Source organism: Rhinopithecus roxellana, chromosome 7 (assembly GCF_007565055.1).
Source record: "Rhinopithecus roxellana isolate Shanxi Qingling chromosome 7, ASM756505v1, whole genome shotgun sequence".
NCBI lineage: Eukaryota > Metazoa > Chordata > Mammalia > Primates > Cercopithecidae > Rhinopithecus > Rhinopithecus roxellana.
Window position 1 is genome coordinate 127317089 of NC_044555.1, and position 18382 is coordinate 127335470.

Sequence of the window (18382 nt, forward strand, 5' to 3'; positions counted from 1 at the left end):
TGATCTTGCCACTGCACTCCAGCCTGGGCAACAGAGTGAGACCGTGTCTCAGAAAAAAAAAAAAAAAAAAGTGACTAGACAACTGAGGATGCAGAATCCAAAAGTATACTAATACTTCTAAAGACAATATAATAGGGAAAATAATAACAACAACAAATAAATCCACTGTTACGTGAATCAACTCTTTTGGAAGCAGGTCACAGGCTGTTCATACTCTGTCCTCTAATGTATTTGTTCCCAAGAAGAAATGAATTTAAGTTTTAATAGGAATACAGTATTTTATTAGAAAGAGTACTAAGCTGAGATTCAAGTGGCCTTAATTCTAATTACTTTTAGATCATCAGTAAATTATTTTCCAATTGTGCTAGCTTCTCTAGAAATAATTCCTGCCCCTACATACTTTCTAGGTGCTTTGAAAGAATAAAGGAACAAAGTAAAATTTAGTATGTTTTGGAAGTAAAATCAGTACAAAATGTAAAAAATATATTTTTCTTTATTAGTTCTTTACAACAGAACTAAACTATTTCCCGAGAATTAAGTATAATAACTGACAGATTATAACTACTTTAAATCATTTTACTTCCCTAAAAGAGGTAATATATTATCATAGAGTAATTACCAATTATATGAGTAATATAAATTACTATGTGCCTAGGGAGGGAATTTGTATATGTATAAGTTAGGAAACTGAGGACACTTCCTTATTAGAAATGGATATTATTGTCAAACAGTTGCTGTTCCCACAACTTAGTAGTATTCTAGGTGGAAAGGCAGAGGATAAAGAAGCATATCCAAGTTTTAATTTCATCCTCATAAATAACTAAAAGGAGAAAAGAATTATTGTTCCTTTTCAAATGGTAATAAGCCAGTGCCTACTTAGGAGACTAGTTTATCTAGTCAAGAGACACCTTTTTACCATCACAAGCTTCTTTAAGATTCAGCATAACGAACATCCACTTTAAAATCATAATGAATAAAACATTCAAAGTCATTTGTATTATATAAAAAAGCATGGAGCATCACACTCTAGTTGGTACTATTTTTATTCTAATTTGGCCATGGGTACTGTTATATTTTACTTATAACATATATTAAAATGATAACAAGAAACCAGGCAAGTCATTTTTTCCTGGTAAGTTAGAAAGACAAAGTCAAATAAGAGACTATAAAAGATGTTAATGGTGCTTAAAATATTTTTAAGAAATTGTAGCAAAGTGATTTTAAACATCATTTAAATAAATTGGTAAAATAATAAAATCAAATCTCGTTAGAAAACTGTTTATAGATGTTTGAGCCAATTTTTCATTTTTCTGATTTTTCATTTTAATAGGCTAACCTTATGGAAGTGAAGATTGACTCATATAAATGTGAAATGTCTGAATATACTGTGTGTGTGTGTGTGTGTGTGTGTATACATACACACACCCTTTTGTTCTCACAGTTGCTACATACGAAAATTTGAAGGTCCACATGTGGCAGCTAGCAACACCTACAACACACCTTTTGGGGTACAAAAAAAGTCACTAATCCTTTCAAAGGGTTATAAATAGGCAAATAATTAAAATAACTTCATTTCTTTTGGGTTCCACACATTTAGACATCAGCATGATTCTTGCCCAATTACCTGTTATATAATATCCCGTAAGTTTCTCTATGTTCCACAAAGACAGGGTTCTATGATCAAAGGATTTAGAGAAATTCTTGGGTTAAACAGAACTAAACTGCACTAACACGCAGTTAACAGAACTAAACTGTCTTTCATGCAATACTTCTCAGAGCTTTTTATCAGCTAAAAAGCATTGTGATGCTCCTTGGAGGGAAAATATAATAGGTCTCCGAAAGAAACATTAGTTTTCCAGAATACACATCATTTCCCTTCCAACAGATCTGAATATATATCAAGAAAGGGCCGTTTGAACAAGTGGTGAGGAAGGAAGAGGCATTGGAGGAACAACACAGAGTCCTGAGAATTATGAAGCTTTGAAACATCATCCTTAATTGACACCCTGCTAAACCAATGATCGTTTTCTCTAAACTAATGGTTCCCAAACTTCAGCGTTTGCCAGAATTACCACGAGAGTTTCTTGAAACAGAAAGTGTCAGGCCTCCCCACAGAGTTTCTGATTCAGTAGGTGTGGGTGAGGTGAGAATTTACATTTCTAAATGCATCCAGGTGAAGTTGATGTTGCTAGTCCATCTGCCACACTTTTGAGAACCCCTGCTCTAAGGGAATATTGTCCTATCTGACAATGGATTTAGTTATTTGCTAAGCATTTTCTTATGGTACTGATAATTCAGTTTCCAAAAGGTCATACTGAAGGAATCTGGACACCTTAATTCTACATCTCTGACATCAGTAATGATGTTAGCAGCCACGTAAAAGAAGGCCGGTCTAGGTCATGAAGAAGGATTGGCCTTCTCAAAATCTATTCTACTACTCCTGGGAAACACATTCATTTTCTGTTTACAAAGTAGGGCTACTAGTTATGATGGTAAGTATGTATATGAGAGCTCTGTGTTGTATGTTGCTTACATTTGCCGTATAAACATTTCCAGAGTGTTTTCTAAATGTTTGCTATGTACTCAAATTTGAACGAATAAAGGATTCTTTAAAAACTGCCCCTCAGCTCTCCAATAAACTCACACCTTTACTCACTACAGAAATCCCAATCATTTGAGAACATTACCCCTTCTCCTCACCCCTAAAAAAAGATACCTAGAAAAAAGACAAGCTAAAAGGAGGAAAATACTTTCCACATCGATTAGGCAAACAATGTAATGCTGACCACAGCATTTCAGCACAGACGATCAAAAGCTTAAGTATCAATAGATTACTAAACTTCAAAACAAGCACTGAATACAAGTTCATCAATTGCACCCTGCAGCGAGGAAGTAAGGAAAAAACACATCTCATACAACCCTTTCTACTTTTTTCCTAATGAAAAAAAGTGAACATCTAAGGAGTGTCAAGTATTTGTTATTTATTCCTTTCTGTTTTACAAGTAGCCCCAGCTGCATTTGGTTTACTTCTGAGTATCACTGGAAGCCCATTTTAAACTGAGGCCCCCAGTTAACCATACTGGAATTCCTGGAATACATTAACATGTCCAAACGAAAATCACTCAGATAGCCTCACAAGCTGCAAATAAGAAATGCAGAAATGGAATTAGCCCCTTCTCTTGTTGACTTGCTCTCTTACCACTTAGACAATTGCATTCTTCCCAAAAGGCTTTGAAATGACCTTCAAGAAAGATATTTTTGCAGTAAGATTATTACAGTAACTGTAAAGACTGATATAATGGGGAAGGTGGAACAATGGAGATAATTGTACCAAAAACTTCAAAATTCTAGACTAAGGTTAATTGCTGCAGCTAAAACTTCAAAATTCTAGACTAAGTTTAATTGCTGCAGCTGGGCCCAAAACATAGCTGTAAGCTTTCTGGCAACCACAGTAAATAGGAAAATGTACTGAATTGCATTTGCTCCTGTAGTCTGATAAAAGAAGGCATACTGTTTAATACCTCTCCTGCATAAAAGTAAAAACTTGTGCTAGATACTGTGGAAGAAATGAAAAAGATTATGCCATGGAAACTGCCCACAAGGAGTTTACAAATCTTCTCTCTCCCATAACTACAGAGGCATGAGTAGTTGTGCTGGCAGGGGACCTAGGACTTGACGCCTGCTTGGAGGTTGTGAACAGTAGGGAGATCAAAGGTAACTAGTGGTGCATGTTTAGTGGTGCTGTTGAAAATGAGGAAGAGCAAGTTCCATGGGGAGAATGAGACTTCTCTGGGCCATAATTAATCACAGCTATTCATTTTTGCTTCAACGAAAGCAGAGGAGTTTATAATGAAAAATACGTGATAAAAATGGCAGAAATAATTCTCTCTTGGGGGTGGAGGAATCCTACTCTCTTATATTACCCTCTTTTCATGAGTATGTTACTCTATTCATTACACTTTCCTTATGTTTTTGTTACAAATACATTATTATTGGAGCTGAAGTATTTCAGAATGAAAAGCCTTTCTCAATGGGTGTCTCCTAATTGCTTTCTTTCTTCACTCACTCCTTCCCTCCTTTCCTCCTTCCTTCTTTCCTTCTGTTTTTTTTTTTTTTTAAATCTCTGACTTGGAAGCAATGCCACTTTTTAAAGGTATTTCTTTAGTGGGACAATAGGAAAATTTGGGGAGAAATAAGTGAAACATGTTTAAATGTTTTATCATTTCAAAGATGAGTAAATGTCACATGCCACTAAAGTGAGGCCTCAAGAATTTGGAAAAAGGGGGAGACAGTCTTGGTTCTGTTTTATCTGACAGTTGCCTATTAAAATATGCAAGTCACAATTATGGAAATCATTGCCAAATGTTGACACCAGCTGAATGCTGCTAAATATTTCAAAATCATTTTAAGGATTTTTGTTGTTGTTGAAACACTTTTCTCAAATGTTCCAGACACCTTGCCTGTTTTTGAAAGCAGAGTCAGTTGTCCAAACCTGAATCATATCTTGGTTACTAAGGATTGCACCAAGACCTAAGGATCGCCTGTTCAGAAAACCAGCAATCACTATCCAGGAATAGAGATGAACATGGAGAAAGTCTAAGAGACTGGGCTGACTATGCAAACTCCAAGATATAGTACATGAGCCTAGAGATCCTTTCTTAAACTTCCATGTTGAAATTACTTTCTTATTATTTCTCCCATTTCTTTTAAAAGCATATTGCTTGGGCTAAATTACAGTTATTGTAGGGTTTTTTAAGTGTTAATTCATGGGCTCTCTCTATTCTAATATTTCTTTGTCTTTCTATGTTCAAACTTCTTGGACTGTGAAAATGTCATTGTGTATTTAGAACAAGAGTTATTTAATAAACTTTAAATATATACTTTTTTGAACTAGGCAGTCACCTTTTTCACAAAATCCCTTTTTGAAGATTATGAGCTCATACTTGATTCAGAATCACCTTATCAGCACTCATTATGCTTCCAAGAATACCTTGATTTGCAAGCTACCCATCTGCTGTAAAATTCAACTTCAAACATTTTAAGACAAAAAATGCTAGACTATTACTACATAATCACACTGATTATTTTAAAAATAACACTTAACAATGGCCACTAAGTAATTTTTTTTAAAAATCCATACATAAGGTAAAAGCACGCAAAATGTAACAGTTGGGGAGTATCCAACAGCATTTAGCCAAATATCATTTCTATAATGCTAAGGGATGGAATTAAATTTGCAAATATCAGCAATCTGTAGGCCATCAAATCTAGGTTAAAATCTGGTTGAGTGAGGAAAGTTGGCACATGGGTGTATACAATTTTCATCTATATTTGAGTAAAAACTGAACTGGGAGTGAAATTACAACTGTAGATGAAGAGATCTCTGTGTACCTCTCAGTTGAGCCCATATTTATTCTCCCTCTCTCAAAGTGTTTCAACAATCTCATGTTTCATTCAACAAATATTTTTCCAAGTCCTAACATGTACTAGGCACAAAAGATATGATGGTGGACAAGATAGCATCTAATGCAAAACAAAACAAAAAGTATGGCAGACTTTCACTGCAACTTCAAAGAAATCTGATGTTAAGATGAGCACAAGGTCAGTAGGCTGGAGGGAAATATCCACTCCTTTCTACTTAACCATGTAGGATTCATCTGCATCTCAATTCCATCACTAGTTTTTCCTTCCCACCATGACCACCTAATTCAAAACCTTAATATTTCATACCTTCAATACTTCAACAGCTTTCTAAGAGGTACTTCCTCTTGTCAGTCTTTTTTTTCTATCATTTTTGTTTTTTGCACAAGCTGATAGTGTCATTTCTCATGCTTCAGCCATTCTGACTTAACATTTGACTCCCCAAACATACCACAGTTTTCCCCTTCTATCTTTGCTCAGGTTATCCCTTCTGCCTGGAATACCTTCCTATTCCTTCTTCAAAGAACACCTCAAACAGTGTCTCTCCCATGACTGCATCTTTAGCCACCACTGCTGGATATAATCCCAGTCCCTACCTGTGTCCTTGGACTGTTTTAGCTGTTAGTTTGTATCTGGCTTACGGCATATAACACAAGCAACCTCTTACTAAAAGGTCAGGCAAGAACCACGTCTTTCCTAACTTTGTATTCTCCACATTACTGAGCCCAGTGCCTAACAAGTAAGAGATTGCAATAAATGTTTGTTGAATGAATCATTTCTTTGGGGAATTGAATGTACATACAATTCTTAATGGATTTAACAGGACTTTCAGAATTAAATAACCCCTGACATTTATAAAAATCCTTCTAGGAAACCACAACCAAATAGTCTTATAAATTCAGTGCTGCTGCTTGCTCTCATATGAAGAGAAACAGAGGTAGTAGGATTCCCATGACTTGCTCAAGGCCACATAAGGAGCCCTTGTTAGAATTGTTATGTGTGACAAAGCAGCATTTTCAATGTTTATGCCACTTGCTGATAGAACGTTTCATTTCAGATATTTTCAGTGGTTACATCTAGAGTTCACCCAAGAAAAAGGCATTTTCCAAAACTACTTATCAGGCTCCTTTGAAAAATGAGACAATATTCCAAAGTCAAATTCTTCCTACAGTGGGGTACTGGGAGATTAAGCATGGCTATGGTTTTAAAAATTTTTTAGTAACACTGAAGTTAAGACTGAATTTGTTTCTATATAGAACACTTTTTTGGTTAGTAAAAAAAAGTAAAATAACCAGGAAATTGCAGAAACTCTAGAAATTACATTTTTATAAAAGCTGGAAAAAATTAAGTTTGTAAAGTGGAACGACTCCTAGGATAGGTATTTGTGAAATATTTAAAACAAGAACACAGAGTACATGGAGCTATTAAAAATCCTCAAATTATTACTTCAGTTTTACTATCTTTCACAAATAGGTGGATGAACAAAGATATTAAGACAGTGTGACAATGTGGTCTTAAAACAATGTGGTTTTTTAAAAATGAGACCTCTAAAAAGTATTTGGAGCTAAGAGATTATTGATACTACAGTGTCATCTACTCACTGTCTTTAGATGCATATAAAAGATGGTTAAAGAGTTTAAAGTCACAGAAAAAGGTTTTCTGTTTGCATTTTTGCATGCCAAGACAGAAATTAGAACATTACTACCATTCAGTTAGTTAGCTAACAAATCATGGCTGATACATAGGACATGTCTTGGTTTTTGTCATATTTAATGGAATTAAAGGGAATTTGTCATCTGTAATACATTTATATTACTGTGGACTTTACATTTTCAAATTTTTGTACACTTTTCAATGTGGAAACTGCCTTCACTGTCCACTATCTACTCATAAGAATATAGGTAGAAGCAAAGCCTAATTTATTTTTTACCAATTTCCAGTGGGTTAAAAAAAATTTGAGCTTCAACAGAAAAAAAAAACTTATTTATGATAGACAAAAATCCAATTTAAGGCATACATTTAAATGCCTATGACCGAGTTATGGCTGCAAAACTGTTTCTAACAGATAGATTCTATAGCCATATCTACTTAACTAAATAACAGATTAGACATGACATTAAGCAATTTTACATAAACTCATCATAAACAAGATACTGGAAAATGATTTACTCTATCTCTAGATACAACATGATTCAATTCAAATACTGGAGATCATTTAGAAAATAAAAGGATGAAAAACAAATGGAATTGTTTACTGACTTCAAAGAAAACAGTATCAAGAAAGATGGCAAAAAATGTGAGATAAACTTGTAATGACATCTAGCAGTAAAACTTGACCCTGGGGTGAAAATTGAAGGCACAGAAATAAAAACATTGAAAACCCAAGCAGGACTGCAAATCTGGATTAGACATCAAAAATTAAAAAAAAAAAAAAAAACCATAAATTTAAGAAACTGAAGACCAATTATGCGGCAGAATAAACACTGAAGAAGAAAAAAAGAGTATTTAGAGAAAATAGCAGACAGCTCAGATTCCTCTGGAATATATAACCCCATAAGTCAGGGACCAAGTGACACACTGAGATAGAGGAAAACAAGGGTCACCCCAAAGATGGTACATGCAGAAAGGTCATCTGCAAGGGCAAAAAGAACAGTAAGTAAACAATGTTCTATGAATAACGTCATGTTCCTAGAAGAACTAATTGCTATTTCCAGATGCACAGAAGTACCTTGTATACACATTTCAAAAAAATCTGATATGGAGAAAAAGACTCCATTTCAGCTATGCTACCCGAAGAGATTATTTACTAACCAAGTAGGATCAGATGTATATTACCCTAACATCTAAGAGTTTCTTCTAGACAAAATAGTTGACATAAAATAGTTTTCAAATTTCAAACTTCCAAATCTCTCCTACTTAATGGAGCTCCTGTAGCAAAGGGTCAGTATTAATGGTATCATCAAATAGTGGTTGGGGAATACATGCCTGGCCCTAGCCCAAGTCTTTTCTCACCAGATGCCCAATTACAACTTGGCCAGGAAGAAATGATTTTGAGCTATGATCCCATAAAACAACACTTTAAATAAGTTGGATTAGATTCTAAATTATTGTACAAAATACTTGACCCATAATAAGGCTGAATTGCTACTGCAGTATTTCAGCTGATCTATGACAGGTTTCTTCCTAGTTGGCCAGGGCGTCGTACTAATGAGAATATAACAGAATCAGACATCAGTGAGTTTTATGCAGTGAAGATGTGATACGCAGCCACAGTTATAATCCCCAGTTCTGGTCAGCAAACTCAACAATGCGGTGTTTGGGGAGAAGGATGGACAAGGGAGCAGAGACAGCTCAGTGTTCTGATATTCATCAATTAAGTGAAATTTAGTACCACAGAGTTAGGTAACTTTGTCTAAAAATTCTTCTCTTCTGCCCTATTTTCAAAACAAGTTATCCAAGTAATTGTCCATGAACTAAATATGAAGATTAATAAAGTCTTAATCTAAATTATCATGAATCAGAAACAATAAAAGAGGGAGGGATTAGCAAAGGAAAAGTTGGCTCTCCACCCCTCACTTTTAAGTGCAAAAAGTAAAGGAGAGCCACAAACTTCACAGACAGTCCCAGTGTCATGTGGGGCAGCATGACTGTGATAAGAGCTGGATGCTTTTGGTTTACTAAAGCAATAGACTAATTGATGTTTTATCCATTTCCTTCTCCTCCATAGGAAAGAAGACCGAATAATGATTGGAAGAACGCTGGAGTCATCAAGCTCTTTTGATAATTGCATATGTGAACTAGGTCAAGTAACTCTCCCTCAACGGATCGCCAGTTTACCCAACTGTAAATGGCAACAATTTTGAACTGAACGTTCTTCCTTCTACAGCCAAAATTATTCATTTGCTAGGTTTGTGAAGTGCTTTTATATGTATGAGCGCTTTCTTAACTGTTAAGTTATCTGAGTCATCAAGCTTTTGTCGGGGGCGGGCAATCTCATGATCAGTCATGACATGGATTTTAGAGTTTTCTCATCCCCATACTCAAAGTTTTTTTTTAAGAATAAAAATGAAAAGAAACAATACCCAACAATATTTCTGAGCCTCAAAGGACAGACTAAGAAAGCTAACTTTTAAATAACTTCTTTTTGAAATAATTTTGAACTTACAAAAAAAATCGCAAAAATGATACCTAGAGTCCCTGTATACCCTACCCAGAATTCCCCTACTGTTAAAAACTTACATAACCATAACACAATTACCAAAACCAGGACATTAACACTGGTACAAGACTCTTAACAAGAGACCTTATTTGAATGTCAACAATTTTCTTCCTAATGTTCTTCTGTTCTAGGATCCAATCCAGGTTCCCACATGGCATGTATTCCTCACTTCTCCTTAGTCTCCTCCAATCTATGACACTTTCTCAGTCTTTCCTTGTCTTTCATGACCATGACACTTTGGATGAGTACTGGTCATTTATTCTGTAAAATACCTCTCACTTTGTGTTTGTTGAATGTTTTCTCATGATTAGATGGAAACCATGTCTTTTTGGCAGGAACATCACAGAAATGATGTGTATTCTATCTAAGGGTATGTGATATTGCTATATCTTATCACTCATTATGTTAACCTTAAACACCTGGTTAAAGTGGCATCTGCTGGGTTTCTCCACTGTAAAGTGACTATTTTCCCTTTATTTATTTATTTTAGAAACAGGGTCTTGCTGTGCTGCCCAGGCTGGAGTGCAGTGGTACAATCACTGCTCACTGCAGCCTCAATCTCCCAGGCTCAAGCGATCCTCTGCTTCAGCCTCCTGAGTACCTGGGACTACAGGCATGCACCATTATGCCCAGTTAATTTTTTAAAAAATGTTTTGTACAGACAGGGTCTTGCTATATTGCCCAGGCTGGTCTCAAACTCCTGGCCTCAAGAGATCCTCCCACCTTGGCCTCCAAAGTGCTGGGATTAAAGGCATGAGCCAGTCACCATGCCTGGTCTATTTTTCACTTTTAATTGATAAATATCCTGGGCGAAATACTTTGGGACAATGCAAATATCCTGTTTCTCCTCCAACTTTTACCCACTGATTTCAGCATGTATCAGTGGATCTTGCCTGCAACCACTATTACCATGGCATTTGCCTACTAGTGATTTTGTGTTTCCTTCATTTGTTCTCCATTTATTAATTGGAATTCTTCTGTAAGGAGGAGTTGTCCCTTCTCCCCAACTTATCCATTTATTCATTTTGTTTTTTTGTTTTTTTTTTTTTTTTTTTTTTTTGTAAACTATGGACTCACGGGCATCTATTTTATTCTACGGGCTATACTTCAATACTATCATCATTTAGTTTCTTGCTCAAGTTATTCCAATTTCAGTCATTGGGTGCTCCTTCAGCTTGGCTACTGTGCTCTCTTTCATGCCCCCACCCTTTTTCTAGCACTTTCTTATATTCTTACACCAAAAGACATTACAGCCTCATCTTTTATTTTCCCTGCTTCTGTCCAGAATCAGCCATTATTCCAAAGATCCCTAGTTCCGTTATTGGAGAATGATATTAGACACAAAGATGTGGGTGCTAGGTATGCTTATTGCTGTTGGGGTGTTAATTGCTTCTAGGTCCTCCCTAGACAGAGCTAGGAAATGAAAGCGTACATAATAACCCATGCATACACATAGATCAATATCTATTCCTGTATCTATCTGTATACATACTCACGTGTCCTTTCTAATCCACACCACAGCATTCATCCTAACCTTCCCCTTTTAACTTTTTTCTGACAGTGAGAAAACAGGCTCTCATTATCTACTCATTTATTTGTTCAACCTCAGTATCCACATACTTACATATGCCTGTGAGGAACAGATTTACTAACTAGAATCCTGTATTTGTGTGCAATTCTTTTTATCTTTATTATAAATATAGCACCTCCAGGCTTCTATTTATTAGTGTCAGCATGACATAGCTTTTCCCATCTTTTACAATTAATATTTTAAACTTAAAAAAAGCAAGGAGGAAAACAGTATGCTACTATTTGTGTAAAAATGGAAAATAAGTATGGATATATTTGCTCATATGTGTGTGTGTGTGTGTGTGTGTGTGTGTGTGTGTGTGTGTGTGTATATAATATCTATGGGAGAGGGAAAACCAAAGTATCAGTTTGGAGGTCAACTGATTAACTGGGAAAAAGAGACGAGGGGAAAAGTTCACTGCATACTCTATTACCGTTGAATTTTCTTAAACTTTCTCATTGAGTATAATTCACAAATCATAAAACTCACCCTTTTAAAGTGTACACATCAGCAGTTTTTAACGCATTTATATACAAAGTTGTGTAACTATCACCACTATCTAGTTCCAAGACATTTTCATCATCCTTAAAAAAAAAAACCTTGTACCCATTAGCAGTTAATTCCCATACCCCTCATCCCTTGCTCACCCATCTACTGCCCTTCACAAGACCCTGGCAACCACTAATCTGCTTTCTGTCTCTGTGGATTTGCCAACTCTTGATGTTTCATATAAATGCAATAACACAATATGTGACCTTTTATGTCTGGCTTCTTTCACTTAACATCATGTTTTTAAGGTTCATCCATGTTGTAGCATGGATCAGTACTTTGTTCCTTTTTGTGGCTGAGTAATATTCCATTGTATGTATATACCACATTTTGTTGATGTAGTCATCAGTTGATGACTGTTTTTATAAATTTTTGAATCATGAAAATATCCATTCAAAAATTAAACTTTAAAAAATAGAAACAAAATGAACAAGCCCTTCTCATAAACATAAAAACGTAAAAAAAAAGAATCAAGCAAGTAATGTACAAAAAATAATAATGTACAGAAAAGCTTCTTTGACATTTGCCAGGACTCACAGACTCAATAGCAACTTACACAGCATGGAATACAGAGGAAAAGTAACAGGAAAAATAAATGTATCAGTAGAGTCAAGAGAAGCCCAGCACAAGCTTCCAATGTTCTTTCTAGTTCGAAGCCACACGCACAAGGACTCTCTCTCTCTCTAGTAACAAACTACAGAGGCATGTATGGAATGTCTCCACCCTGGGAAGCCCACTTCTAGTCTCAAGGTCTGAGGTGCAGATGGGCCCTGATCACATATGCACAGCCTGCTACCAACTGGCCATGGCAACTGTAATCCAGGACCCTAACAATGAATCAGTCATCAATCTTGATCTTGAGCAAAGCAACCCTGACAAGTTGTTATGTCATGGTCCATTGTTTCAGGTGTATACAACACAATAACCAATCAGTGACAAAATGAATGGTGGCCACATTCCCAGGGGATAGTTAAGGTTTCCCTTGGAGACATGCAAAGAGTAAGCCACCAAACCTGCTATGTTAACTCTTTCCTCACATGAGATTTCTTTATTGATAATCCCCCATCACTGGGGTATGAACTCTAGTTGATGTACAAGTCATAGAAAGAAGGGAGTGAAGAATAGGGATTGGGCACCGTTTGACTTCTACTTTACCTATAAACAGGAGTTATTTGTCTTCGTGGAAATTATTCTCTTTTCCATTTAAAAAATATAAAGAATAGACACCTCTGCTTTGTGTGGGCTTGCTTTCCCCCGATTATGTCAACCTTTCCAGCTCTTGGAACAGAATCCAAAGTCCTCAGTATGATACACAGAGCCCCACCTGATCTCCCCACCCCCAGGACCTCCCTGCCCTCATCTCCCACTGCCCTCCCCCTTCACCACTCTCCTCCAGCCACACTGGTGACCTTGAGTTTCCTCACACACACCAGGCCGCCACCAGCTTCAGGGCCTTAGCTGTCGCCATTCTCCTTGCCTGGAGTGTTCTTAGAAATCCTCTTCACTGTCCCCTCATCTCCTGCATGCCTCTCCTCAAAGGTCACCTCATTGGAGGCCTCCTGACCACTATATCTAAAACAGTAGCCCCTGTCATTCTCTGCACCCTTTCCTCACACCTGACAATATATTGTTATCCTGAATATTTAATTAATTTTTACCTGCTCCTCCTCCAACTCCCAATGAGAATGTCTGTACCATGGAGACAGGGACTGTTTCTGGTTCATGGCTAAGTCCCAAGGCCGTGAACCGGAAGGGGACAGCTGTCACACTCTGCAGGAGTATATGATAGGCACACATATATCACACCACTTCTAGGACTTCTCATTCTCCAGTGTTCTGTCTTTCCGGTGACTTGTTGCTGCTATTTTCTCTGTCACGCTCTTGGTCCATTTTCCCTTGCTCTCTTTCTTGATTGACCATAATTACAGAAGTACATTACCAATCACTTCTAAGATGGACACTTGTTCACTTTTTAACATCTAGGACATTGGGATGCCCATTATGATCAATGGCATATTGTAGGGGATGATGAATAAATGGGAGACACAGTTAACAGTTTTTATAAAAGAAAAACTGGTCATGTTACAGTGGAGAAACCCAGTAGATGACACCTTAACCAAGTGATTAAAGTTAACATAATGAATAAGATATATCAACATCACATACCCTCATACGTCACGCACATCATTTCTGTGTGTGGGTTTCTTTTTTATTTGCCAAAACCACATGACCTCAGTCTAATCATGAGAAAACATTCAATAAGCACAAAGTAAGATGTATTTTACAGAATAACTGACCAGTATTCATCCTCAGTGTCATGGTCATGAAAGACAAGGAAAGACTGAGAAAGTGTCACAGGTTGGAGGAGATTAAGGAGATGTGAGGAATAAATGCCACATGGGATCCTAGATTGGATCCTGGAACAGAAAACTAACATTAGGAAGAAAATTGGTGACATTCAAATAAGTTCTCTAGTTTACTTAAGAATCTTGTACCAGTGATAATTCCCTGGTTTTGATAACTGTGCAATGCATGGCATGTAAGTTGTTGTCATTAGGAGAATCTGGATAAAAAGTATACAGGAGTTTCCTGTATTACTTTTGTAACTTTTCTGTAAGCCTAAAATTATTAATTTTTCAAAATAAAATGTTTAAAAGGCGAGGCTGAACTATCAATATGTATTTGTTTGGGTACCATTAGGTTGGTGCAGAAGTAATTGCAGTTTTTGCCATTGCTTTCATGGCAAAAAACACAATTACTTCCGCACCAACCTATAATTACAATTCTATTTTCCTTTCAAAAGAGGTTTTTGAAATGTTCAAAATAGCATTGACTTTTACCAGTCAAAGATACTTCCTTTTAAAGATTAGCATCATAGAAAATAGAGATCCTTAAATAAAATGTTATTTTCCTTGACTCTCAGGATGACAGGTGCTGCTTATGTGTCTTTATAGTGTAGACAGACCTCTCTGATGGAGCTGATAAATGGTGCTAAGTCTTGCATAATCCAGTGACCCTTGGGATTGCGTTGCTAGGCGTCTAGTTTCTGGTAAACTTTCCCTTAGCAAATAGGGATAAGTAAGTATTCAGTCAAAAATAGTCATATTTTAAACTAATGAAAACTGCTGTGACTAGTGGTGCTATTACAGAATATACTGGTAACTCAGGTCAGTTTGACCTACAAGGATAGATTCATATCCATATGCTTATACAACAGGTTTCACTTGTCAAAATATTATTTTTCTTGTGATCATATGTGATTTTGAAGACACGGCATGTGACTGTTTTATGTGCATTCCTCACTCAGTTCCCATTTTTTAAGGAATGTATATAGGTTAGCTTGAGTATCCTCTAACTATGTCTGCTGCTATGGCCTTTACCAGGAAATTCGTGGCACAAAACTACCCAAAGTGGTAAGAGAGGTGGGCAGATGTGATGGGTGTTGATCTGTCATAATGAAATAATGACAACATTTATATCCTTCCTCGATAAAAAGTGACTGATAACACATTGCTTCAAGTATAGAGGGAAAGGTTCTAGACATCATGATATTGCTGAAGCAGAATAACTTGGCTATGAAAACAATCACAAAGATTGATTTCGTTTTAAAAATGATGACTCTTCGTTAAATCCGAGGAATATTCACTAAAAATACCAACCTAGATCAATAGCAAATTGTAATATCAAGAAATTGGCATAGAATGGATTAAGCAATACTTAAAGAGAACTTTGGAGACAGATTATGCCCAGTCCACAAGGCAACGGAGTCAAAAACAGCTGCATACCAACATGATATCAGACCATTCTACTTAGCTGGAAATTAATCCATGGACTACACTAGATTTCCATTTGAAGATGGTGCTGCCTTCATCACTGAGCACTCAACATTCATGGATTGATAGGCACAGCACTTCAGCACAATACACAATCAGTCATCCAATTTGCCCTTCTTATTTTCTTTTTTTTTTTTTTTTGAGACGGAGTCTCGCTCTATCGCCCAGGCTGGAGTGCAGTGGCCGGATCTCAGCTCACTGCAAGCTCCGCCTCCTGGGTTTACGCCATTCTCCTGCCTCAGCCTCCTGAGTAGTAGCTGGGACTAGAGGCGCCCGCCACCTCGCCCGGCTAATTTTTTGTATTTTTTTTAGTAGAGACGGGGTTTCACCGTGTTAGCCAGGATGGTGTTATTTTCATAATATTACCTCGTTACAAGGTGAGTTAGAACATTGTATCTGTTGTACCTGTTATTAAGGCAATAACCATCATCTGGTAGAGTAGCTAGTACTAATAGAATTCTTACACAACAACAACAACAACAAAACAAAACAAAAACAAAAGCAGCAGCCCAAAAATCATCAAATGATTGCTTCAGTTATTTAATCACTCATGAGAGAAGAAATAGTACACAGATGAAGTTCAACAGTGTTTCAATTATAAAAACTCAGGAGAAGTAGGAAATGCTGCAGTAACCACTGAAGTATGTTATTTGTGTATTATAGATATGATACTAGTACAATGCACACAGGTCAATTACCCTCAGCTTAATTTAACTTTCATGCATGTCATGGATAAGAACTACAAAGCTCTTGTGCAGACATGGAACTCTGATTAATGTGCTATCTAAATGGCAAATTAAATAATTGTTTGAAAGGCTTTATATATTTGAAATATTAAGGGTTTCACAAAAATATGAGAATGTTAGGATTATGTAAATCATCTTTACCCTTTGTGACTGGTCATCAGGATATTAACATGATGCAAACATTACTTTAAAAATACTAGATACAGTTAGTAGACAACTTATTTAAATAATTAAGTGGCTTATTAATATTCATTGGCCATTATCTATTTTGTCTCTGAATTAAATACTTTCCAAGCTCTAAAGTTGTAGTGCAGTATGCATTTTGTAAACAGTCACCTTCCCTAGTACTTTTCTTCAAAATGTTTAGTTTATAGCACTCTTTTGACTTTAAATGGAATTACTGACCTGAGTTTATTAATTAATAGGAAGATCACACATCTCCTTTCACAGTCTATGATGTTTGGAAAGATAGAATTTACAAAGCCTGCAAGGAACTCTATATCAGAGTAACCACAAAACAGTTATACTTAGCTTGAACAACTAATATCACACAGCAACTAGATTTTGTCATGTACCTTTAGAACATGAGTTTGTAATTTTAAATAATAAACCCTAACTAAATAGAACTTTATTAAAGAATGCCTCCAACAAACATTTAGTTGATAGGAAGAAAACCTTTTATTTAATTCACTTTTATAGTGATACGTGGTTTTCCATTTGTACTAGCTTACTGCAGTCTCCACAATAATCACAGAAGTTAGGTAGAGAAGATATTACCTATCTGTTAAGAGATGAAGTCACTCAAAGATTGTGAGGTTAAGTTGCCCGAGGTCACATACAGAGGCTGGGACTGTACCCCAGATCTCCTGAAACAACACATGCAAAGTTCCTACTGCAGTTCCTGACCCTCTATATGGACTGGATGAAACATACCTCATTTTTTCCCCCAACTAACTCAGCACTCTTTTCCACTTCAAGGTAATGCCCAATCCTGTAGCAGCAGATTTAAATAATACACAAAATAATTGTAGATGAAACTTAAATGAAACCAAAATGAAGAAAACAAAATAAGTTCTTTAGTCATAATGTCTACCACAAATAAAGGCAATTCAGAGATTTTCAATGGTAGGAATTACCTTTATCTTTACAATAACAAGTTTGTATTCTTAAAATGGAATGGTCTGCAAAAAAAAAAAAAAAAAAAAAAAAAAAGCAAACTAGTAATCACGAAATAAGTAAAAGTAACTCCTTAAGTAGTACAGGTTGAGCGTCTCTAATCTGAAAACCTGAAGTATAAAATGCTGCAAAAGCCTCAAATTTTTAAGTGCCAATATGATGTCACATGGGTGGCTGAGATAATGACGCTTTTGTTTTCTGATAGTTGAATGTACACAACTTTGTTTCATGCACAAAATTATTCAAAATGTTGTATAAAATTACCTTCAGGCTATGTGTAAAAAGTATATGTAAAATGTAAATTTCATGTTTAGACTGGAGTCCCATCCCCAAGATATCTCTTTATGGATATGCAAATATTCCAAAATCAAAAAAAAAAAAAAATTTCAGTCTCAAGCATTTCAGATAAGAGATACTTAACCTGTATATCGCTTAAGAAAATGTTTCCTGAGGAAACCATTACACTAAGGGATACATCTCTGTTAGCCAATGCAGCCATAAATAAAAATGTTAATGAGGTAAAATTGGTCACTGGTCATGATGAGGGTAAAACAATATCAAGAAACTGAAAAGGTTCTTGTTAAGCTTAATTCATTTTGACATATTTTGAAAAAAATCTCAAATGCATTGTAGCAAATCTTATTAATTAAACCAGAAATCCATTACCATTTATTGCTTCTGTGTTTTAATTTGTACTTTTTATCCTTAAGGATAACTATGAATAAAACATGAAAATGACTACATTTTCTTTTTCTGCAATCATATACATCCTGTCCTATATAATACCTCATCTGCCCTCATATTTTGTTTATAATCTAGTACGTAATACTCAGGCTTGATGACTTTGGTAATAGGGCTTTCCTTACAA

At 36.0% G+C, this 18382-nt stretch overlaps 1 protein-coding gene across 5 annotated transcripts in view; it reads right to left on the minus strand.

Moving 5' to 3' along the window:
• MBNL3 (muscleblind like splicing regulator 3) overlaps positions 1-18382 on the minus strand; it is a 129596-nt gene that overhangs the window by 48118 nt on the left and 63096 nt on the right. The gene's annotated exons all lie outside the window — the stretch shown is intronic.